The sequence below is a fragment of the Nipponia nippon genome, unplaced genomic scaffold (genome assembly GCF_047370975.1).
Source record: "Nipponia nippon isolate SJK-2023a ecotype South Korea unplaced genomic scaffold, ASM4737097v1 scaffold_23, whole genome shotgun sequence".
NCBI classification, from domain to species: domain Eukaryota; kingdom Metazoa; phylum Chordata; class Aves; order Pelecaniformes; family Threskiornithidae; genus Nipponia; species Nipponia nippon.
Window position 1 is genome coordinate 240,045 of NW_028262340.1, and position 24,106 is coordinate 264,150.

General features: G+C 49.4%; 1 protein-coding gene across 5 annotated transcripts in view; it reads right to left on the reverse strand.

The window, feature by feature from the left end:
• LUZP1 (leucine zipper protein 1) overlaps positions 1-24,106 on the reverse strand; it is a 46,891-nt gene that overhangs the window by 16,764 nt on the left and 6,021 nt on the right. The window contains exon 1 of one of the 5 annotated variants that reach the window (XM_087760498.1): positions 23,536-23,617. The exons of 3 other annotated variants lie outside the window; for them this stretch is intronic. The gene's annotated coding sequence lies outside the window, so the exon portion shown is untranslated. Of the gene's footprint in view, positions 1-22,277; positions 22,414-23,535; positions 23,618-24,106 lie in introns of those variants that run through there. One more of the 5 variants, XM_087760499.1, reaches the window with a different exon arrangement.

The following is a 24,106-nucleotide window of genomic DNA, read 5'->3' on the forward strand; positions in this document are numbered from 1 at the left end:
GCAGTGGTGCGCCTGGCCTTGGCCACACGCCCGTCCCCTCCCTCACCACCACGATCACATCCCACTCCTGGGCCACCCTCCCTCGCGCTGCCCGCAGACCGTAAAGGCCACGCGAGCCACGGCCCTGCTGCACGGCTGCCGGCAGACAGGAAAGGCTGTTCAGCCCACAGCAGGATCCCATCAAGAAATGTCACCAGAGCGTCACAGGAAAAGGCCACAGCGAGAAGCTCTGCAAGTGCCCTGAAAACAAAGCCCTGTCCCCAGCGGGCCTCGGAGCAGAGAGTTAATGGTTAACCCAGCATTGGCCACCAGTTGGGAAGCGAGAGCGGCCTCGTCCCCAGGACAGAGCTGGCAGAGCGTGACGCAGGCAGACGTAGCAGGGCTGGTGTGCAGCACTGGTTTTCAGGCCGCAGCTCCCGCGGGTTGTTTGTGCAGCGCTCAGGGGAGAGGGCTGCGTGGCCCACGAGCATTGTGCCAGCCAGGCAGAGGGTGGCTCTGGCTCCCAAGAGACAGGCTCCTCACTGCAGAGAGACTGTGGTGGCTCAGCAGGCTCTGCCAGTGGGACCAGTCCCAATGCCCTCTTTGTGGGAAGGGGTGGGAAATGGAGAGCTACCTCCACAGGTGGGTGAGCAGAGGGGCTGCTCTTGCCTTTCCTCCCTCTTCTACATCCCAAATATTCCTGCAGCATCAGCTGCCACCTGGATGGAGTAGGACCCCCCCCGACACACACACCTGGTGCCCTGGGGAAGCCCCACAATGGAGGCCAGTAGAGGCTCAAGCTCAGTGAGCAACTGGGTACAGAGAGGGGACCTTGCCCTGAAGACAATGGCCTTCTGCAGACAGAAGAAACAATCGCCCTGGGAGGTGACCTGGCATGGTCCAATGCAGTCTCCACCAGGAAGGAAGGGGGTTATGGGCACAGACCCCTGGGAAGGGACCCAGTATTGCTGGTGAACCACCCAATCTTGTGGCTCCACCAAACCACACTCCTAAAGCTGGTTCCTACAGAGTCTGGACCATGGCTAATAACATGCCTTTGTGTCTGCACGGGATAATGCTGGGTGAAGAGCTCGGTGTGGGCCATGAGTCAGGATTTGGACCCTCTGGCTACATTGTCACAGCCCATGGTCATAAAGAGCAGGAGAGGGATGTTGGGACCGAGTCAGTGGTCTCCTCTGGGGATGTCAGAGGCTGCTCAGAGGCCCAGAGGAAAACCTGATTTAGGAGGAAACACTCAAATCTTTGAATGAAGCAGAAAATTGAACTCAGTAATTAATTGCATGAATGAATGACTAGTGGTGTCTCTCAGGGGCTGCTGATGTTTAAAGTCTTTATTAACAACAGAGATGACACGGGATGGAGCACGCTCACAGCAAGTTCGTGGATGAGACCAGACTGGGAGGTGGGGGGAAGCACGGCTGATATGCTGGAGGGCAGGGCTGCTATTCAGGGAGACCTTGACAAGCTGGAGAAAGGGGTGGACAGCAGCCTCAGCAAAAAGAAGTCCGAGTCCTTCTCCTGTGTCACCAGGACAGGCTAGGGATGATGGCTAGAAAGCAGCTTCACAGAAAAGGATCTGGGGAGTCCTGAAGGATGAAAAGTTGAACAGAGGTCAGCAGTGTGTCCTTCTGGCTAAGAAGACCAACCACAGACTGGGCTGTATCAGCAAGTGTGCAGCCAGCAGGTCGAGGGAGGTGATCCATCCTCTCTGGCTCTTGTGAGACCACATCTAGAGTGCAGTGTCTAGTTTGGGACTGCCAAGTACAAGAAAGACACAGATGTACTGGGCTGAATCCAGCAGAGGCCACCAAGATGGCCATGGGCTGGAGCAGTGGACATACAAGGAAACACTGAAGGAACTGGGATTACTCAGCCTGAAGAAGAGAAGGCAAAAACCTTTTGCTGCCTAACAGGAGGGTGTAGAGAAGACAGAGCCAGGCTCTCCTCTGAGGCACACAGCGAAAGAAGCAAAAGATACAAGCTGAAAGAAGAAAAATTCCAAGTAGATATTAAGACTTCCCCCCACCCCGTGAGGGTGGTGAAACACTGGCACAGGGTTGAGAGAGGCTGTGGGACCTCCATCCATGGAGGTACTCAGAGCTCTACCAGAGGTGGCCCTGGAACTCCCCGATAAGATTTACTGCAAGAGATGAAGGAGGCTCAATCTACTTAGCTTAATAAGGGGAAGGAGACATAAAGCAACATCTTCTACAAACAAATATGTGGAACAAATATCTTCTATCCACGAGAAGTCTGCCAGCAGAAGGCCCTTTAAATTCTTGGCATAGCCAAAACTAACCCCAGTGCTTGGAAACAGAACCTAAACAAATTAGTATTACAAATAAAGTGCGCATTTATAAGATTGAGGGGAATCAGCCAGTATAAAATATTATCTTAGATGTAGTGGCTGCTTTAAGCTGATCATGTTTTGAGTGAGGGCTTGGACCAGAGACCTCCAGGGGTACTTCCAACCTCAATTACTCTGGCTGTTCATGACTCTTCTTCTCCAGCCCGTCACTGATCTCAAAATATCAGAAGGAATGGTGCAGGATTCAAACATTGGGACTATTATTAATGCTAATTAATATTGTTGGGGGATGTTTAAACAGGACCTGTTAAATAAATCTCATACGGCAATAATTTGCTCAGCTTGTAAAGGTACTGAACAATCTGACATGGATGCATGGACTTCAGATTTCTCTCTCTCTCTCTTTTTGGAAAGTGAGCAGTTTTCATCCTAGCTCTATTTAACATTTTTAGCAAAAAACAAGAAGAAAAGAGGGTGATAATTTTCACAAATAGCAAAAAAACTGTGGCAGCAGCAAATATAGAATCATAGAATGGTTTGGGTTGGAGGACCTTAAAGATCATCTAGTTCCACCTCCTCTGCCCTGGGCAGGGACACCTTCCACTAGACCAGGTTGCTCAAAGCCCCGTCCAGCCTGGCCTTCAACACTCCCAGGGATGGGGCATCCGCACCTTCTCTGGGCAACCTGTGCCAGTGCCTCACCACCCTCAGAGTGAAGAATTTCTTCCTTAGATCTCACCTAAATCTGCCCTCTTTCAGTTTAAAGCCATTACACCTTGTCCTGTCACTACGTGCCCTTGGTCACAAGTCCCTCCCCAGCTTTCTTGTAGGCTCCCTTCAGGTACTGAAAGGCAGCAACAAGGTCTCCCCGCAGCCTTCTCTTCTCCAAGCTGACCAACCCCAACTCTCTCCGCCTGTCCTCACAGGAGAGGTGCTCCAGCCCTCTGATCATCTTCGTGGCCCTCCTCTGGACTCGCTCCAGCAGGTCCATGTCCTTCTTCTGTTGGGGGCCCCAGAGCTGAACGCAGGGCTCCAGGTGGGGTCTCAGGAGAGTGGAGCAGAGGGGCAGAATCCCCTCCCTCGCCCTGCTGGCCACGCTGCTTTGGATGCAGCCCAGGATACGGTTGGCTTTCTGGGCTGCAAGCACACATTGCCGGGTCATGTTGAGCTTCTCATCAACCAACACCCCCAAGTCCTTCTCCTCAGGGCTGCTCTCAATCCATTCGTATGTAATAAGCACAGTTTAGTTAAACAGAGCCATCTGAATCACTGATAAAGTCAGATCAAAGACTCTGAAGGGCTGTATCCTTGAAACACTAAAAAGGCTTAAATGGTCGCAGTAGAAATGATAGCTACAGAAGCCGCTGATGTACTGCTGCAGCTCAGAGGCAGACCCTCTGGGCTGTATCAGCAGGAAATACTGAGCAGAAGTATGACAGCAGAAATGACATTATTTTGTATGCAGTACCGGACTGTGTATTTACACACCCAAGTCCGACGCATCTCACCTTGCTTAAGTAGTGACACAGAGCAAGAGACACCTAGAAATTGCTCTTGAGTGTTCTAGATTCAAAGAGAAAAAGACGCTCAAGTGTCTTCATCTGACCTTCCTAGGGAGACAGGACTTTCTACAGGAGGAGAGGAATCAGCCTTTGAGGGATCATACTCTGCCGACTGATGATGAAGGGAACCTAGACAAGGGCTCCGGCACAGATATCTGGATGGCACTTGTCTCCCCTGGGAATGATGCCGCTCTCTCTTCAAGGGCCATGCATCAAAAACAGAAGCTGAAAGTTTGGGAAAAGCTGAGGGACGTTTTGGGAAAGCTCAGAGAAGTAGTCATGAGTGCTTTTTTACCCTTAAAACCCTAAGAAGTCACTGATTTCACCTGAACAACAAGTGCAATCCTGCATTAAGCCAAGACCCACAACAACATCCATTTGGATTTGAGCTCTTGAAAATATGCCTTTCTGATGAGACACGTAGGAAGCCTGGGGAATCTCAAACTATCTCTTATTCAAAGCAAATATCAAGGCAAAATGTGTGGCCAGTAAATACCTACAGGGAGAAAAGATTTTGTTTGATCTAAAAGGTTCTTTATTATAGCACATTAAGCCAAAACCCAATTTCACGAGAGAAACGTGGCACACAATTTAACCGATTCAGAGTAGTAACTTGCTAACAAACACTGCAGTGAATTTACCAGGATTCGCTATTGAAATGACTCATTCTGATTCTACTTTTCGCCACGGATTTGTCATTGGGTTTTCTGGTCTTACTCAACAAGCGCGTGTATCTCCTAACTGTATTTATATTTATCATTATCAATTGCATCCTCCCTCTGTTTAGTTCAGATTGTCTTTCAGGGCTCTTCTGACTCTGTGGTTTTGGCCACAGCATCCTGTTAAACATCTGTGAGAATTCAGTATTCAGGACATTTACTAGAGTACCTTCCTAACACTCCATTACCCTTCACGTTCTTAAATTTAATTTTTTCTGCACACTCCGTTTTGCTCATCATTATCTACAGTTTTATGAAAACATTTCTTTAGCAGCATCATTGGGTATAACCTTCCACTGTGACTATATAATCCTGTCTGCACAAAACACACACAGTCAGTTCATAGCTGTGCATGGAGGCAAAAAAACGCTAGCTAGAAACATTTGTGCTAGCTGAAACACTTTATGAATTGGGAGATAACCATTTTTTATTGCAGGAACAGCAATTAAATGACTACTGCTCGAGACCTAAACAGATAATCTCTGCCAGAAGTCCTTAGGACCGTGACGCTGTTCCTCTCCAGATGCACAGAAGCATCTTACCCTACATGTCCTGTTCCTCGCTCTGATTTGGCTGTTGGTAAGAGTCCCAGAAGCACGCACTGCTCTGGGTTTCAGGATGTCCCCAACACACCCATGTGGGAATAACTGTTAGCACCCACTCCTACTGTGCTGCCTGCTATGCCAAGATAAAAATGCTGCCAGCTGCCACGTGGGTCTGTCGAGTGCTAGAAGACTCTGCTATCTTTCACAAGCACATTTTGCACTTAATCTTTGGGTTTTTATCTTTTTGCTTGCACTTTTATACTGATAATGCAACATCCCTCACTGTAGTTGGGGGAGCCTGGGCCCCCAGTGACAGCACTGCTGGTCTTCCACAGTACCCATCATCAAAAGGGTAACATCACGTCATATACGATAAATTTCAGCCTTACCCAATCCTAAAGATGAATCAGAATTATTAACGCCTTGGCCTACAGCCACTTTTTATTCATTTCTTCTTTTGCTCTTGAACGTGTAGGGGTTTCCAGTAGACCCTGGAGAGCAGCACTCATCACAGGCAATAGAAAATCAATAGATTCAAACACAGCTATAACCAGAGAATAGCAATTTGCCCCGTTGTAGTCGGAGCCCTTGGGGTCCTCCACACTGTCAAATCCACACGGGCTGAGAGTTTTGCATTCCTCAGCTGACAGGTGGTCTAGTTTCAGGAGGAGCAGAGTGGGGCTATTGTCCATGCTGTTGTGGATGGGGCGTACACCTGGTACTACACCCTCCACCTCCCCAGATGCTGGGGTGAGCTTAGATCCTCCCTGTTCTGTTTTCTGCTAAATTATTACTCAGAATACCCGTGGGAACTGTATTTTTGCACTGAGCACAATGCTGGGAGTGTTTGCACACACCTGGGGAAAGGGAGCCTTAGGCAACGCAGGTCTCCAGACTACGTATTCAAATTGCTGACAGTCACTTCAGGCATAAGGACAGCTCTGGAGATGCACATCAGCAAAACCTGGGGCAGCAAGGGGGTTCCTCTTAGCGTCCCAGATGGCCAAGCAGGTCGGGGGGAGTTGATTAGACTACACTCTGGTTCTAATGCATACTCTTCCACCTGAAGTATAGGTTAGCTGTGTTTGTTGGATTCTGCCCCGTGTGCATATACATCTACAGTTTTAATTAAAGGGTTCCTGGTGTTGCGTACGTATGCAAGGGAGTGTGAACATGTCGTGCTTAAATGCAGTAATGCTGCTGACGATTCACGCTTGTATCACAGCTCAACACGGTGTGAGCATCAGCAGGATTTTTCTTCCCTGCCCCAGGGTGGAATGGACTGGGAGGAGTCCAGCATGTCATTCTTCATTTGTAAAGCCAAATTTCTCTGCCATTTATATAGAAAAAGGACATGGGTGTCACAAATTGCAGCAGATGAGGATACTGTGGCCAGAGCCTTCAGTCCGTTAAAGAGAGAAGGAAGGAAAGTTTTTCTTAGTTTGATTTTGCCTTTTATGAGCATCTTCCAGCACCCGGTTCTTGACCCCACACAATGAAACATAGTCATGGGAACAGGAGAAAAATACTCCAGGAAAAAAAAAGGGTATAAACCAAGATATTCAGACTAAATAAGAGCCAGAGTCCACCACGTGTCATCAACCCCGCATGCCACCTGCAGGCGCCTAACAACCGCCTGGGGCGGCTGAAGGGAGGCAGACGATGTGTTTGCTTACACAGGGTGGGGAAAGGGGCACTCTGGCCCCACTGAACACTAAGGCAAAATGCCAAGTGAATTTTAGGGATGTCTGTATTTTGGGGGATAAACTGTCTCAGAAACGTCTGCATCTAGTGAGAGGAAATTCTCAAAGTCAGAACAAGCTAAACAATCTGGAAGTGGTTTGAATATTGACTAATACAATGCTAGACTAGAGACATGTGAAATAATGAGACAGCAGCCAAAAATAACCACAGCAACCATAACCTTCAAGGAGACTAAAACAAAGACACCAAACAGCATCTACAGCAAATGTGGGAGACTGCAGCAGGCTCTGCAGATGCTGGAGAGGATCTGGCATGTCACCGAGTCACACTGACCCTACACCAACACTCCGATCACCCACCGAACTCCTCAGTGCGGCTCTGCTCCCGGCAGTATAAAAGGAATTTCTCTACACGGAGCAGGGCAGGGCCAATGTGAAAGAAGCAGAGCATAAAGCCACCCCCAGTTGCTCTAACAGATGCTTTGAGCAGCACTGGGGTTTGAGCAGACCAGTCACTGTGGCTTTACCGTGCACAGCAGAGATTTTGCTTTTCTCTCCAAAGCTGCTACCGCTCTCCTCTGGCTCCCCTTCGAAATCACGGCTTGCCTCGCACTGGAAAGACTCACAAGTAAAGGCTCACTGAGACCAGGTCTGAGCATTGAATGAATGTGCAGCATCTTCCTTCCAGCAATACATGATGATGTTAACCTGACAAGCACCAAACAGAGCCCTAGAGCTGGTGGCATCCTTGCCCTGGGACCCATGGCAAGGAGAATATTAGCTGTCCCTGGAAGTGTTCAAAAAACATGTGGATGTGGTGCTTAGGGACATGGTTTAGAGGTGGACCTGGCAGTTAGGTTAACAGTTGGACTCGATGATCTCAGAGGTCCCTTCCAACCTTAATGATTCTTTGATTCTATGATTCTACTCTGGAGCTCTTGATCAGAAATGGATCAATACTTTCAAAGCCCCTCAGCATGCTGCTCCTACCTGCCAGGTATCAAAAAATGCCTTGTACATGCAGCAGACAAGTTACCTATTTTTACAAGCTCTACATTTGCCTTATATTTGAATTCAGTAACACATTTTTATGTATTGTAGGCAAGCAGAAGAGATGGTGGGACAGCTGGGGACCTTGTCACATCTTGGGGACCTCAAGAATTACCTTCCTGCCTTCTTCACGCTGTTTCAAGAAAAATGCCCCATCCTGCACCAGAATGCTGAGGAAGATGTTTTTCTTCTCTGATTCAGTGTCCCATGCTGCTGCTACTTGTACTGTCCTCAGAAACAGATTTTACTGTCACATTTGATTTCACAAACACTATGTGGGCATCTCTCCAGTGAGTCACAAACTTGGCAGCATCCTGCAGATGGCATGGGAAAAGCAGCCCCAGCTCACTGGTGCCTTTGTAATATTTATTGGACATGGAGGTCTTCCACCTCCTTCACCCCTCCGTCCCTCCCTCCCACCTCAGTCAGGCTCAGCATTGCAAGGGCTTCGGGGACCGTGGCTGTCACCATCACTTCTCTTCATCCCCACAACATGTGCTAGCGTCAAGGTGCTGCCTGGAGCTGAACCACCCATGGACTGGCTGAAAGCCATAGGATCCAAACTTTAGGAGAGCCTCAGGCTAACCGAACTCTCCCAACTGTCCTGCCATGAGGCCAGCATTTTGTCTGTTACTGTTGTCTGGTTTGTACCCCATTGTCATTGGTTTGTATCTGTAATTCTCCTGCATTGGAGACTTGGACTCCTTGGACTCCTCAGGGATACTGCAGTATTTATGAAGACATTGGTTCAACGTTAATAGCAGTACAAAAACCAGAGTATTAGAAGAGGAATGCAAACCAGGAGGGAAGACTGCTGCTCAGTCTAGAGCGCTGCGGGCTTCTGGCTCATCCACCTCAGAAAGGCTGCATGTAAGGATACTGCCCGGGATCAGCCCCTCCAGCCTGAAACAGAGACAGCTGATGGGGGGAGGAGGTACTAATACAGAGCCATAAAAACCAGGAGAGGAGTAGAGGAAGTTGATGTTTGCTGCCATCCATAGAACACAAACTGATGGGCATCAGCTGGAACAACTGCAGGAAGGTTCAGAGCAAGCAGTGAAACCATGGAAATCACTACTTGCATGGTATTATGGATGCCAAAAGTTTATACAGATTCAGAAAACTATTAGAAAAATTCATGAAAGAAAATTTCAAATATTATTGAATGCAAAGAACACAAAGTCTTATGACTCAGGAAGTCGCTGGAAGCGGGCAGGGTGGGAAATCGTACTGTATATTAGCTATTCTCATGCTCCTACCCAACATCTGCTTTTGGCCACTGGTGCAGCTAGGATGCTGAGGAGACAGGCACCTTACTCTGACCTACAGTGCCCTCTCCTCTGTTCCTTTTCTTCTCTTCCCCATCACTTCAGTCTACCTCTCCCCACTTCCCAAATTTCCATTTTCCCCAGATATTTAGCATATGGTAAAAGCTCTTCTCAGACCTATCTTCCACATTGTCACTTTAACAAGCTTGCCTCTTACACTTGCTCTTCTAACCTCTTCATCTGGCCACCAAAAATCTTACCCTTCAAGCACAGCTCTATTCCCTCCACCCTCTTCTGTCATGCTTGTGCTGAAGGCTGGGACAGTAATATCGGCTCCAGTTCCTGCTGGTGTTTTCACTCCCTCTTCCCATCCTGTTGCCTTATGCTCATCTCCGGTTGGGCTCACTCTGTTCAGCACTCTGCTTCTGCTTGTACGTGGTGTTATGCTGGGGAACTCCTTGCTGCAGGATGTTGTGGCAGCTAAAAGTCCTTGGGGGTTCCTAAAGCAGCAACCAGACAAATTCACAGAAGAAAAATCCCTCAAGGTCATTACATACAGGGACTCACTCCTAGCTCAGCAAGTCTCTGAGCCAAAACTTGGTTGGGAGAATCCTCTGGCCTGCATCATTGCACGCCTCCCCTGTCCCTCTCCTCCTTCCTGGCAGTCCATTTCTAGCCATTGCTGCAGATGGGGTATGGGGTAGGTAAACCTTTGTTCTCATCCAGTAGAGCTCTTATCATCTTCTTGGGCTCTTGCCTCGTCCTGTCCCAAACACCTATCCGGGTCAGACAGGACTAACACTGCACATCTGACAAGTGCCACACTACAAATGGGCTAAGTGCCCAAAAGCATAAACCCACACAATTTATCATCCAGCAACATCTACAGAGCTGGGAAAGGCACCCCTGGTACAACACATCTAGTAAGATCAGCTTCACGTACTTATAACCATCTCTGAATCATTTTGCTCATTAGGCATAGGCAGCTTTAACCTTCACATTCTTCCTAGCATTATACCTGAGAGCCACACGGGCACTGATATATCCCCGCTGGCATGAAAATTACAGGGTATTGTGTGTTTCTCTGCACCCTGTCTGATGCGGGGTATACTCCACTCTCCTAACAGAGTGGAAGGACATCGGAGCCAGCTCCTGTGCAGGAACACTCCTTTGATTGCTGTGAGCTTTCCTGGCCAAAAGCCTGGCTCAGCCACTCAGATGTTTCCACACGGATCCCTACAAACCCTGCAGAAAATGGGGATTGCTCCAAAAGCCCTCCCAAAAAAAATAAGCTCATGGACCCAGTAGCACAGAAAACTGGTTATTCTTGCAACTTTCTCCCTGGAAGAACTCAATCAATGAAGTTTGTAAGTGCTAAAACGAAAGCTTTTTAGCTCCCTTACACCCGCTACAAGAACAGCTTGGGGAGTTGCCATAGCTACTGACTGCCCTGAACTACTGCAGCTACCGAACCATCTGTTTGCTGCCTTGGACAGAAATGAAAGGACAGGCAGGCAACCAGCCTGTGTGTGGGTGCCTGCCCAGCCTTGGCACAGAGATGCCATTCAGCGAACTCCCAGCAGATCTCAAAAGCTGGGACAGAGCAGAGTTTTGGAAAAAGGAAGCGTACAGGCCCAAAAGAAGCTACACTTCACACCTGCACCAGTGTCTGGAGGCCAAGACAGCAATGTGGCTGCAGGGCAAAGCCATGTGGGGAGACTAAGCAGAAAACCAGCACCTAACATCTCCCAGTGTGCTGTTCAACAGTGCAATTAGAGAAGAAGGGGATGCACCTCTCATCCCCACCCACGCAGTCCCAGCTATCCCTGTTCAACAGGGACAGCTGCGTGCTCCTAGCTTTCTAATGTAAGCCCCAATTTTTTTCCCTAGGACCAGCAGGGCTGCTGTCCTCATCGTTTGAAGTGTATTTCAGAAGAAAGAAACATCTCTGCTAGTCATCCTGAAGTGCAGGGTCCCAGGCTGCCTGCTGCTGCTAGGGAGCAACTCCGAAAGCCACAGTGGCATGTTTGATTCACCCCAAAAAAGGCTGTAGGGCATTACACTGAACCCCAGCCCACTGCTATTGGGCTTCCCCAGCAGCCCTGACTGGTCTTTCGATGCACTGCTGCACAGCTAGTCCCATGGCCTATTTTCAACATTGTTTTGGACATCCCACCGAAATACAGCAGCATTTGACAGATCTGTTGCCACAGCAATGGCTCTCTGGCCCTCAGCCCATACAATAACGCTCCAGAAGGAAGCTGGCACTTTCCAGGTTTTTTGAGCCACTCTGCCCAAGGAGGTACCCTTTGATAGTATTCGCCCAAGGATTCCCCCAGGTCCTCTTTCTTCTGCTGCCCATTTGTCACAAGGTTTACAAGTGGTCTTTCCCGAGGTCCATGTTCTTATGAAAACACAAGTTTCCGTGCTTGTGTTGCAATTTGGATTCCTACACTTTGCTCTGCTTCAGCCATTTAAACAAGTACTGGGTCTGTTGCTGCTTGCTCAGGGATGTCCCAAACCATCCTAACACTGCAGCCGCTGGAGCAGTGCGTGCTGGCTGGGTTGGACCTGATGCCTTCTCACTCCCAGCTGCATACTGCCCCCTGCTACGTGCACTCACACGCTCCTACCCCAAGCATTTGTGCAGGACTTATCTGGGCCAAAACTGACCTCATTAAGGTAAGAAATAGTGAACAGAAAAATGTTTGTCCCAGCACAAAGGAGTACAAGGTATGAACAAGGGTGAAAGTGAGCAGCACAGGAGCAAGGAAGGAAGAGGCAGAGGAAGGCACCGTTTCGCCATCAGTGAGACTTCTGACTGCCCACAGCTGCCAGGAGCATTTCTTAAGGAAAACAGTGACAGAGCTCTTATTAGCTCCACCTACATAAGCTCTTCAGCAGAAATGGGTTTACCTCCAGAAAGCTTCCTGGATCTGCACTTCAGCTTTGAACTTGGACCTTCCTGGAGAAGCTAGTGCCCCCACGTGACACCGGCAATGCAGGACCTGCCCTCGCTGCCACCCTACATCGATGCATTCCTCCACCAGGTTACTAAAAGCAGCTGAAGACACTCTGAGCTCAGGGTCATAGAGGCAAAGGCTAACTCTGAAGATCTACGGAAGGACCTTCCAAGTCTCACCAGGGAAATGACAGATGACATTCAGTATAGATCAGCATTAAGTTACAGACATAGAAAAAAACATTCTAATTTTACATGTAAAATAACAAGCTTTCAGCCTACCACAACCATTCAGGAAAACACCAGCTCATTGTTCCACAGTGGTCAAAAATCAAGTCTAATACTATGAGTTACTAGGAAATAAGTACAGCACAAAAAAAAAAAGAAAACATTAATTTGCCACTGTATCAACCCACAGTGTGCCAGCATCTCTAAAGCTGTTTGCAATTCTGGTCCCAACTCGGTCTCTGCTGCCAGCTAGAAAAGCTATGCAACAAAGATGGTCAAAAGTATGATTTCTGCAGAGGAAATCAATGACAAACAAGAACTATTTAACCTGGACAATGAAATGACTGAGGAGGAATATGACAGATCTATAAAATTACGAATAGTTTGGAGAAGAGGGATATATCAAACGTTCCCTGTCTCTGCAGTCACAACAAGGAGAGATGCTGCTCCTCATGACATGCAGATAAGCTGTTGGACTCTGCCACAGGACGCTGTGGACGCTAAAAGCTTCCATGGGTTTGGGGCAAACAGATAAAGTAACACCAAAGATGTCTTTTGAGGGTTAGTAAATCCACAGAAGCCACATCCAGCTCTGTAAGTGCCTGTGCCACAAGGGGCCGGACGCTGGGAGAGCACGCAGGAACTACTTACCGCAGGTTTTCCCTGTTTCTAGTCTTCCCTAGGGCCCTGTTCTTGGCCACTACAAAAACACTGGGCTAGATGTCTGATCCAGGACAAACGTAATGGCCTTGGGTAGGAAAGTCAAGCCCAGCTTATAATCACAAGAGAAGGAAAAGATCTGTCCTGCTAGATTTGCATCGGGAGCTGGGTGAAACAAGGATTATGGCAGAGATGGAAACCACGGAGAGCGGCTCTCCATTGACAGGCCTCTGCCCTCTCTGACAGGCCAGGCAAAGCAGCAGCTATGCTTTGCTTTATGACTTTGACCAGATGTAAAAACCTTGGATCCCACATTGCACAACAGCACGGCTGAACAGTAAGGGTAAAGAATGAGTTCATCTCACCCACATGTCGGCCTTCAGCACACTCCTGGAGGCGGGCAGAGCTACAAGGTGAAGCCAAAGCAAACCCAGCATCCAGGTCTGCTGGCAAGTCCTCTGCAGCTGACACACAAGGTGACACAGGTGACCTGCTCCTGACCTTGGTATTTTATCCCAAGAGGACTGTACACGGCTAGACAACTGGGGCCTCTTCAGGGATCTGCATGGGATAAAGCCCTGGAGAGAAGAGGTGCCCAAGGAAGCTGGTTAATATTCAAGGATCACCTCCTCCAAGCTCAGGAGCGTTGCATCCCAAGAAAGAGGAAGTCAGGCAAAAACGCCAGGAGGCCTGCATGGATGAACAAGGAGCTCCTGAACAAACCCAAACTCAAAAAGGAAGCCTACAGAGGGTGGAAGCAAGGACGGGTAGCCTGGGAGGAATACAGAGAAATTGTCTGAGCAGCCAGGGATCACATTAGGAGAAGCAAAGCCATGATAGAATTAATTCTGGCCAGGGACATCAAGGTCAACAAGAAAAGCTTCTATAGATACGTCAGTGATAAAAGGAAGACTAAGGAAAATGTAGGCCCTCTCCGGAAGGAAACGGGAGAAATGGTTACCCAGGATATAGAGAAGGCTGAGGTACTCAACAACATTTTTGCCTCAGTCTTCACTGGCAAGTGCTCAAGCCACACCGCCCAAGTCGCAGAAGGCAAAGGCAGAGACTTGGAGAATGAAGAACTGCCCACTGTGGGAGAAGATCAGGTTTAAGACCATCTAAGGAACCTGAAGGTGCCTAAGTCCATGGGACCTGATGAGATGCAGGTCCTGAGGGAACTGGCGGATGAAGTTGCTAAGCCACTACCCATCATATTTGAGAAGCTGTGGCAGTCCCGTCAAGTCCCCACTGACTGGGAAAGGGGAAACACAGCCCTCATTTTTAAAAAGGGAAAAAAGGAAGACCAGGGGAACTACATGCCAGTCAGTCTCACCTCTGTGCCCGACAAGATCATGGAGCAGTTCCTCCTGGAAACCATGCCAGGGCACAAGGAAAATAAGGAGGTAATTAGTGACAGCAAACATGGCTTCACTAAGGGCAAATCACGCCTGACAAATTTGGTGGCCTTCTACGACAGGGTTATAGCGCTGATGGATAAGGGAAGAGCAACTCACGTCATCTACCTGAACTTGTGCAAAGCATTTGACACTGTCTCACACGACATCCTTGTCTCTAAATTGGAGAGACATAGATTCAACAGATGGACCACTCAGTGGATAAGGAATTGGCTGGATGGTCGCACTCAAAGAGTTGCAGTCAACGGCTCAGTGTCCAAGTGGAGACCAGTGATGAGTGGCATTCCTCAGGGGTCAGTATGGGGACCAGCACTGTTTAACATCTTTGTCGGCAACATGGACAGTGGGATTGAGTGCACCCTCAGCAAGTTTGCCAACAACACCAAGTTGGGTGGTGCGGTTGACACACTGGATGCCATCCAGGGGGACCTTGACAGGCTGGAGATGTGGACCCGTGCGAACCTCAGGAAGATCAACAAGGCCAAGTGCAAGATACTGGACATGGGTCGGGGCAATCCCAAGCACAAATACAGTCTGAGTGGAGAATGGATTGAGAGCAGCCCTGAGGAGAAGGACTTGGGGGTGTTGGTTGATGAGAAGCTCAACATGACCCGGCAATGTGTGCTTGCAGCCCAGAAAGCCAACCGTATCCTGGGCTGCATCCAAAGCAGCGTGGCCAGCAGGGCGAGGGAGGGGATTCTGCCCCTCTGCTCCGCTCTCCTGAGACCCCACCTGGAGCCCTGCGTTCAGCTCTGGGGCCCCCAACAGAAGAAGGACATGGACCTGCTGGAGCGAGTCCAGAGGAGGGCCACGAAGATGATCAGAGGGCTGGAGCACCTCTCCCGTGAGGACAGGCGGAGAGAGTTGGGGTTGGTCAGCTTGGAGAAGAGAAGGCTGCGGGGAGACCTTGTTGCTGCCTTGCAGTACCTGAAGGGAGCCTACAAGAAAGCTGGGGAGGGACTTGTGACCAAGGGCACGTAGTGACAGGACAAGGTGTAATGGCTTTAAACTGAAAGAGGGCAGATTTAGGTGAGATCTAAGGAAGAAATTCTTCACTCTGAGGGTGGTGAGGCACTGGCACAGGTTGCCCAGAGAAGGTGCGGATGCCCCATCCCTGGGAGTGTTGAAGGCCAGGCTGGACGGGGCTTTGAGCAACCTGGTCTAGTGGAAGGTGTCCCTGCCCAGGGCAGAGGAGGTGGAACTAGATGATCTTTAAGGTCCTCCAACCCAAACCATTCTATGATTCTATGAATACATGGTCTGGGGCTGGACATGGGTAGCTCCGTGCTCACTTCTGTGTTGTTCAGCATCTGCTGTTTAAGAAGGGCTTTGACTCCACACTTGGCTGGAGGTGGAGGCCCTGCAAGGAGGCAGCAACATGTAATTTCACAGAGGGAACGTTCTGATCTCGTGTCACAACCCAAGACAGAGCTGTCAACAGATTATTTAACAACCTAATTTGCTTTTTTTTTTAAAGTAGGTTGTTTTGTGCCAGCCTCAATGAACAATACTCTGCTCATCATAGAGAGCAACATATAATCCTGCTAATTAGCCTAAACTCTGATAAAGGAGACCAATCCCAGGTTAGGGAGGTTCTCATCCCTAAAACCAAGCTGAAGGCAGAGTCTGAAGTATGAAGAACATAAGCTGATGAAAATGGAGAAAGAACTGAGACATTCAAATTCATAGCTGTGCTGGTAACTACTTTAAGCCTCATTAAACTGGGTAAGAGTCACACTGAATAGCTGAAGAAGCAGTAGACATAAGTTATCTTGACTTTATTAAGGATTTTGACACTGTCTCCCATATGGATTCCCATAAGCAGAGTAAGGAAACACACGTCTGGATGAAACCACAATGAGCCAGAAAGCCCAGGACTCCCTGAAGCGGTGTGAAAAGGAGAAGCTTTTTCAATAATAACAGAGAGAGGTGGTAAGAACTCCTACAGGAGGTCAGACAAAGGTCTGTGTAGCCCAAAATATCTCTCTGAACATTGCCAGCAATGGTTATTGGGGGAAGAATGTAAGAAACAAACAGTGATCTTTCCTGTCTTATGTTTTCCTAGCACAAGCCCTCCATCGGGTCTGCTGAGCAGTCTCATTAGCAGCACAGGTAATGGAGTGGAAAGGAGACTGAGACAACACAGAGATGCCACCAAGCTGAGAGCAATGGTGAGCCCAGAACAGAGAATAATCCTGACACACAGGAAAAATAGTTCAGAACCCAAACCGAAACTCACCCCAGGCGAAGTCCTGCACCACAGGCAAGTGAGCCAGCTAAACAGAGAACAGGTGGACTCGCAGCAGAAACCAAATACAGAGGTAAGAGCAAGCTTCTACCTACCTACAAGGTCATCTTTTGTGAAAAAGGCAAGTCATGCTCTGGACACATTAAGAGAAGAGCTGTACATACAGCAGGTAAAGTAATTTTTCTGAGGACTTTGGGGCCTGAGACACGATACTGTCTTCAGGGCGTGGGTACAGGGCCGCATCCTGGAGTACATGGCTACAAGAAGGGATCACCGATGCATTGCCGTGTTATCCAGGAATCAGCCAGAGACAGCAGGCAGCTCTGTGCTGCACTGAAGATGCAACTGCAGTGCTGCCCAGGGCTCAGAGGCACAGCTCTCCTCACAAGCCGCTGTGCTGCTCCTCGCTGGCTCACTCCCACATCCCTCTCACAGCCCACCTCTATGCAGGGCTCCGCCACCCATGGCAGGGAGCACAACCTCAGCACCGAGCGCTCAGCTTGGCTGCAGTGCCACACCATCACGGGTAGCCAAGCAGCTGCTGAAAACTGAAGGTGAGCAGGGCAGCCCTTTGGCACCCCTCCCAGCTCTCCTACACTGGGAAATCCGACTGCCTGACCTCAAGGTCCTACCCAGCCCTACCTTTGTATGGTTTGAGGAAAGACCCTGGCTTAGCTCTCTGCTTGAACAGTCCATCTCCTTGGACAGTACGTGTGTCCCCAAAATTTAGCCTTCTAAAGCTGTGCATTCGATATAAAAGAGTCCAGGCACCCTCCACAGATAAAAAAAAGAAAGCGGGCAGCACTGTCAGATAACTGCTCACCTGATCCCAGTTTGCTGCCTAAGGCTGGGTGGATGAATGGCCTCTTGGAGACTGCACTGTCATCCTGCTGACCACAGAGAGCACTTAAGGGTACACCTATACCAGTACGTGAGCCTTGCTTAGGTTTGTCCTCTGCCCCAAGGCCAACTAGTATGGAACAAGCCCCCCCGCCCTATTAAACCTGCTTTGTCCACAAACGGGACAGTCCTTGCCTGTGCTAACTCCTGAGCCATCCCCGGCAGCTGCCTGGGAAGGCCCAGGCCAAGCCATCCCAAGAACCATACAAACATAAAGCAGCACTGATGACAGCGGTCCATGGCTCAGGATTGTCCTCTAGCACTAGTAGGGAAAACCTTTTAGGAACAGCTTAGACAAACGGCCAACTTTTAGCTATATTTCGGGAAAGGCACCCTGTCCTCTCTGCACACCTTGCCCCGCGCTCCCTTCCACGCCGTGCACGCAGGAACTCGCTCTGAGCAGGCACCGCACAGACCCTCAGACCGACAGCACGGCAGCACAAGGAAGTAAAATGCGACATGAATTAAAAATGATCATTCAGATTTAAATAAATGTCTAAATTTTAATTTTTCATTAATCTTTACTAATAGCTCTTTAACTCAATAACCCTCAACAGACATCTAGGACTAATTACTCTGATAAAATTCAATATTCAAGCATAAGCCCAGTTTTAACTGCTCTCTTGTAGGTCCACTTTATAAACCATTAGCATTGCTATCCTCCCGCTGAACAGAACAGCCCCGGTGCTAGAAAAAAACTTTATCATCAAAATCCCCCAAATCAGTAAAAGTGTTACCCTAAGTCTCCGGAAAGTTGCTCTTGCTGTGGGGGACCCCGCTTCAGGGTACGCTGCTGTTTCCCTCAGCTCTTCTGTGAGAATCCTGCCCGGCCTAGCTGACATCTGACACAGCTTCCCCGATGCACCTTTTACGCTTGCCCTGCTTAGTGCAGATGCAGAAGATGAAAATTGCTGGCACCATTTTAGGACACCACATTGGGATGCATGGACAGCAGCGCTTCTGCAGGCGTGCTCAGCAGCCTGCCCTGCCCTGCGCTTGGGGCTGAGCGAAGGCTGCAATTAGTAGCAATTCAGACTTGTGGAAGGGCCCCCGAGGAAGCCAGGGAATATGAATTAGGTTACAGGTGCCACTGATGTTGCTCCCGGAGCAAACCAGGGTTTAGACTTGAACTGTTAACTTCTAGTGGCAGGGCTGTGTCTTTATGGGAGCCTGCAGTACACTGCGTGCATGCAGGCTGACAGTGGCAGGACTGCAGCAGCTCACACGCGTGCTGGAGCCCAGCAGCACCAGAAACGTCGTGCGACTGCAGCTTTTGGACAAGCATTTGCTAGAGAGGGGAAAGACTAGCAGCATCCCTCAGCTCAGCTGGCTGGGGAACAGCAGGGATTGATGCCACTGGCAAGAAGAGCCCAGGAGGAAGCAGTCAGCCCTTTGAAATGCCTCTAGAATGAAGGCTGGCTGGCTTGGGTTACACCATGCAGCCCGCCTGCAGGACTCCCCTGCACTGGCAGCACCATTGCAGGCTCGAAGCGAACCTTTCGGCGCAGGGAGGAGACTGTCTCCTATCTGCTCCTTTTGCAATCCATGAAATCCACGCTCTGCTCTAAAGCAACACCTTGCATGCTGTTACTAAACCGAGGCTCCATCACCAGCTCGGGGTCTCTTCCAGAGGTGCTCGGGGTGCTCTGCGGGGAGAAGCCAGCTGAGCTGAGCAAGCCTCTCGCAGGCTGGAAGCCAGCAGGACAGCAGGCAGGCAAGACGAGGCACGACGCGCCAGCAGGAAGCATTGCCATCAGCGCGCAGGAGCGGCGGACACCCCACCCGCCACACGCTGACTCAGAGGCAGGCAGCAACGCAGCCGAAGCCGATGCGATTTCTCCCCGAAGTCATTTGAACCAGGGGGACCTCAGGTACAGCGTTTCACGACTTGCACAGGCTGGCCGCGCAACGAAGGCAGGCTGGCTCGCTAACACACTGCGAGTAATCTCCAAATCCTTCACAGCCTCCCAATGCAAACTCTCGGGAACTCTGTCCCCTGGCTGTACCACAAATACTAACTGTGATCTTGGACTCCCATATAATGACAGGCGTTTTTTTTCCCCACGAGCTCCCACCCTGCAGCTTCAGAATGTGTCTTTTTTGTTCACTGGCAAGTGCAAAGTCAAATGAAAGGAGGTATTCAGGAGCTTATGTCACTCTCTCAAATGTGATTTATTCAATGAAGACAGCTGAGTGGATTGGAAGACTCTAACAGGAGTCTTTTGTGTTGAATTTATTGCTGAAAATACCCTCAGGTAACAACAAAGTAAATAAAATAACTTTTACAAACAGATCACAGCCTGGATCTTTTAAGGAACACGCTGCCTTTGTGAGAGCACACTTGTAGCTGTGGGGACTTAAATACATTAACCTCAAAATTAATGCTCCATGGACAACGGGGAGGCTGTGAGACAAGCTGCCAGGATGGTGTTACGACACTGTGCAGTCATGCCATTGAGAACAGCCCACTCAAAACCCTTGATGAATTTATGGACAAACTATTTTCACCTGCAGGCTGAGCAGCTCAGAAGGACAACGGGTAGTTCACACACGGGACATACAGCATTGCGCCAGAAGCTGGGCAAATGGCCCAAAAAGGGGAACGTGTCTCACCGCACTGGCAGGCAGAGGCCAGCCAAGTGCGCCGCGCCACAGACCCTGCTCTGGGCCAAGAGCTGCGAGGGAAGACTCGGTGCTCTACAGCAGTTAGAGGTCCAAGTCTGGTGACTGGTCAGGGGATTCAGCAACCACTGTTGGGATTCTCCTTAAGGCAGAAAGAAATGGCAGAGGGATACCTGGCCTCTGCGCCCTCTTCCAAGAAACAGGCCGGAGTTATTCCCCATTTGCTTGCATGAAGTGACTCCTCTGACTAGGGTGGGCACTGACACAGAATAGCCCTAACTTCCCAGGGAGAAGATCATCCTGAGCATCCAGCTGCCTCCTTCGGTACGCAGCTGGAGGCTGTTTGGGGTCAGAAGTGTGGGACAGGATTTCCAGCAGGAAGGTGCTGAGCAGTACTTCTCCCACAGACAGGGCTGAATACATCACCAACTTCAAAGTTCATCCAGCTCCTACCAGCCTCTTGTCCATAGGGCATGAAAGGGTGCCAACCAACTCATGACTATCATGGGAAAACTTTCTTCCAGATTCTCAGTTTCATGCTGCTAGAAAACCAACAATCTTGAAATATCCTATATTAACAAGAAAGAGGCAGTTCTGCTGGGCAGCCTGCATTTGCTTTTAAGTCCGCTGGTATCTAATGGACGACAGACAACAGGTATTCTGGACAGAAGACAGACAAATTCGGTTGCTCTCGAAGCACACATATTCCTGCAAGCATTCCACAAGATGCTAATGAGGAAATCTGCAGGCTTAATGCCAAGCATTAATTTATCTGAATCCCATCCTAAATGAAGATCAGAGCCAAGAGGGCATATGCTTTTCTTACAGCCCGTTTAAGAAGTGGAGAGTGAAAAATTGAGCATAAGCCACAAATGGCAGCAGAGGGTCTCCCTCCAGCACTTTTCCAGGGCACGGCTGGCTAACCTCGCTCCCTCGTGTTGTTCTTTATGTGCCCGTTTTCCCCTTGTACTCCCTGGACCGAAGGAAGGAAGGATGTTTCACAGGAAGGAAGGACTGGCTTGGCTGTACCGAGACGGGACCACACTGCTTCCCCCACCTGGCTGTTCCTTTCTACAGAGGAGGGAAGGAGTGGGAAATCCATATTTTCTGTCTCATCTTGGTTGCCAGTAAGGGGATGAAGTTAACCCCAAGTGTCACAGAACCCAGTCTGGCTCCCACTCCAAGCAGGCTTAGCATCAAAGCTGGAGCAGGTTGCTCAGGACTGCATCAAGTATCTCCAAGGTCAGAGATGCCACAAGCCCCAGGGCTCTGTTCCCGTGTCAGACCAATCTTGCGGTGGAAATTATTTTCCTTTACATCCAGTCAGAATTTACCATGTAGCAACTTCCTGCCCCTGGGTTGGGGCAATCCCCGGTATCAGTACAGACTGGGGGATGAATGGCTTAGAGCAGCCCTGCAGAGAAGGACTTGGGGGTACCGGTGGAGAAAAAATTGGACATGAGCTAGCAACATGCACCTGCAGCCCAGAAAGCCAACCGGATCCTGGGCTGCATCAAAAGCAGCGTGGCCAGCAGGGCGAGGGAGGTGATTCTGCCCCTCTGCTCCACTCTGGTGAGTCCCCACCTGGAGCACTGCATCCAGCTCCGGAAACCCCAGAAAGACGAGAGCGGGTCCACAGGAGGCCACAAAAATGATCCAAGGGCTGGAACACCTCTCCTGTGAAGAAAGGCTGAGAGACAGGGTTGAGAAGAGAAGGCTCTGGGGAGACATTGTTGTGGCCTTTCAATAGATAAAGGGGGTTTATAAGAAAGACAGAGACACACTTTTTACTATGGCCTATAGCAACAGGACAAGGGGCAATGGTTTCAAACCAAAAGAGGGTAGGTTTAGATGGGACATAAGGAACATATTTTTTACGATGAGGGTGGTGAGACACTGGAACAGGTTGCCCAGAGAAGCTGTGGATGCCCCACCATTAGAAGTGTTCAAGGTCAGGCTGGACGTGGCTTTGAGCGACCTGGTCTAGTGAAAGATCCACCTGACTCTCACGACACTTCAGACACCGCCTCACCAGTACTGAGCAGAACAACCTTCTCCCTTGAACTGCCCACCGTGCTGTTACTCACACAGCCCCACACGCAGTCACTCCCGTGTCGCTGATGCGTTGCTGCCCCTGTCCAGCTTGTTGCCGCCAGACCTGCTTTTGCAGAGGAGAGGTGCTCTGTGTGCCCCACCAGCTCACACACAGCCCGGCTGGGCTGTGAGGCAAGGACTGTGCTGAGTGCTCCCAGCCACATGCTCTGGCAGTCACAGCAGTCACTGGAGGCACACAGGGCAGAGATCTCTAAAAAAAGAAGAAATGAAGAAAAAAAGAAGGGGGGAGGGGAATAAAATAAAATTAAAAAAAAAAAAAAAAGAAAGAGCCCTGATCTGCATATCAGCTCAAAATGTAGGCAGCAGAGGAAAAAGTGAATGGAGATGATCTGTGGGTAAGGGCTTGGGAGCACATTTCTGTTGTAAGACAGTCAGGGAAAGAAAGCTAGAGAATGGGGCTTGCCTCTACTGCTGCTCCGGCGAGATGCAGGGAAGGTGACCCAGGCTCAAGGAGCATTGCATGGCAATCGAGGTGCCACACAGTAATCAAGGTGCCACACAGCAATCGAGGCAGCCAACAGGGTGTAACTGTTCTTTTGCACTCAGCAGTTGCTGTTTTAGTCTGCCTGTGCCTAAAGCCAGCCTCACATCCGTAGCTATTTAACACTCGGCTATCAGGAGCTCATTTGCTGTCTACACTCTGCCGAGACTAAGCACCCAAAGAGCCCCCCCATCTTCCAGTCACCACAGGAAAACGGCCCCCCGCCTCCACAGCAGGTTATAGCATCGCTCCCGCATTCGCCTTCAAACACACAAGTTTCATAGCTTTCCCAAAACACTGATGATACTCGCTCTCCCCTTCACAGTACCTCTGTGACAGTTCGTTTCAGACAAAAACAAATGCCCTATTCCAAACTGTGCTTCTTGCTGCTACGCTCTGCCCAATGCAAAAAGCTACCTGAAGGCAACATCCAGAGAATTTAAGAGCATATGCAGGCAGTTTATAATATACTACAGGCAAATCTCACATAGCAACATCAACACCCACATGTTACACAGGATACCTTTATGCTAAGACACTAGCATCACATTCAACAACACTAAAAACAATCCCAAACAGTAGCTATACAGAATGGTATACAAACAACGGAGTGAGAAGCTTCATTAGGATTTCTCAACTGCTCCAAGTTCAAATTCTCACCCCAATGCAGTACTAACAGTTATTTATTATCACACAGGAATTATTGTTCTCCAGTAAAAACAGACATATTTCCAAATGATTCACACTACCTGAAGAATTAATGTGTTCCAGATCCTAGCTCTGTTCCAGATCCTAGGTCAGGAATCTCCTTTCTATTCTGGTAAATTCCACTAAGATATCACATGTAACAACAAGTTCTTGAAGCAGTTTCATCAGATTTTCCCTTTAAGGTAACCCACTGCACTCCCACGTGAGGCACAGGCACCTCAAAGGCACAAGCAGCTGAAAGTGCTGCAGTGGAATCAGATGATCAGCGCAAGCCTGGAGCCTCTGCAGCCTCCTTTCAGCTTTGGAAACATATCCTGCGATTTTCAAACCAACCCAATGGGGAAGCCACAAGCCAGTGCTGTAGCTTAAAACCCAGATAATGCATATAAAAGCAATTTGTAAAAAAGCAATTTTGAGACTGGACGTGCAAACAACGTCTGACAGATTCTGCTGCAACACGTAATGAGGGTGCAGCACTGCAGCAAAATCTGTCGTTCCCAGCTGTATGATGCCGTGCTGCATGCAGCACGGTGGGGCAGAGCTGACGACACTACGCTGCCAGGAGCCCACACTGCACAGCCTTGAGCTGTTTTACTTTTCTGCAAGCATCTG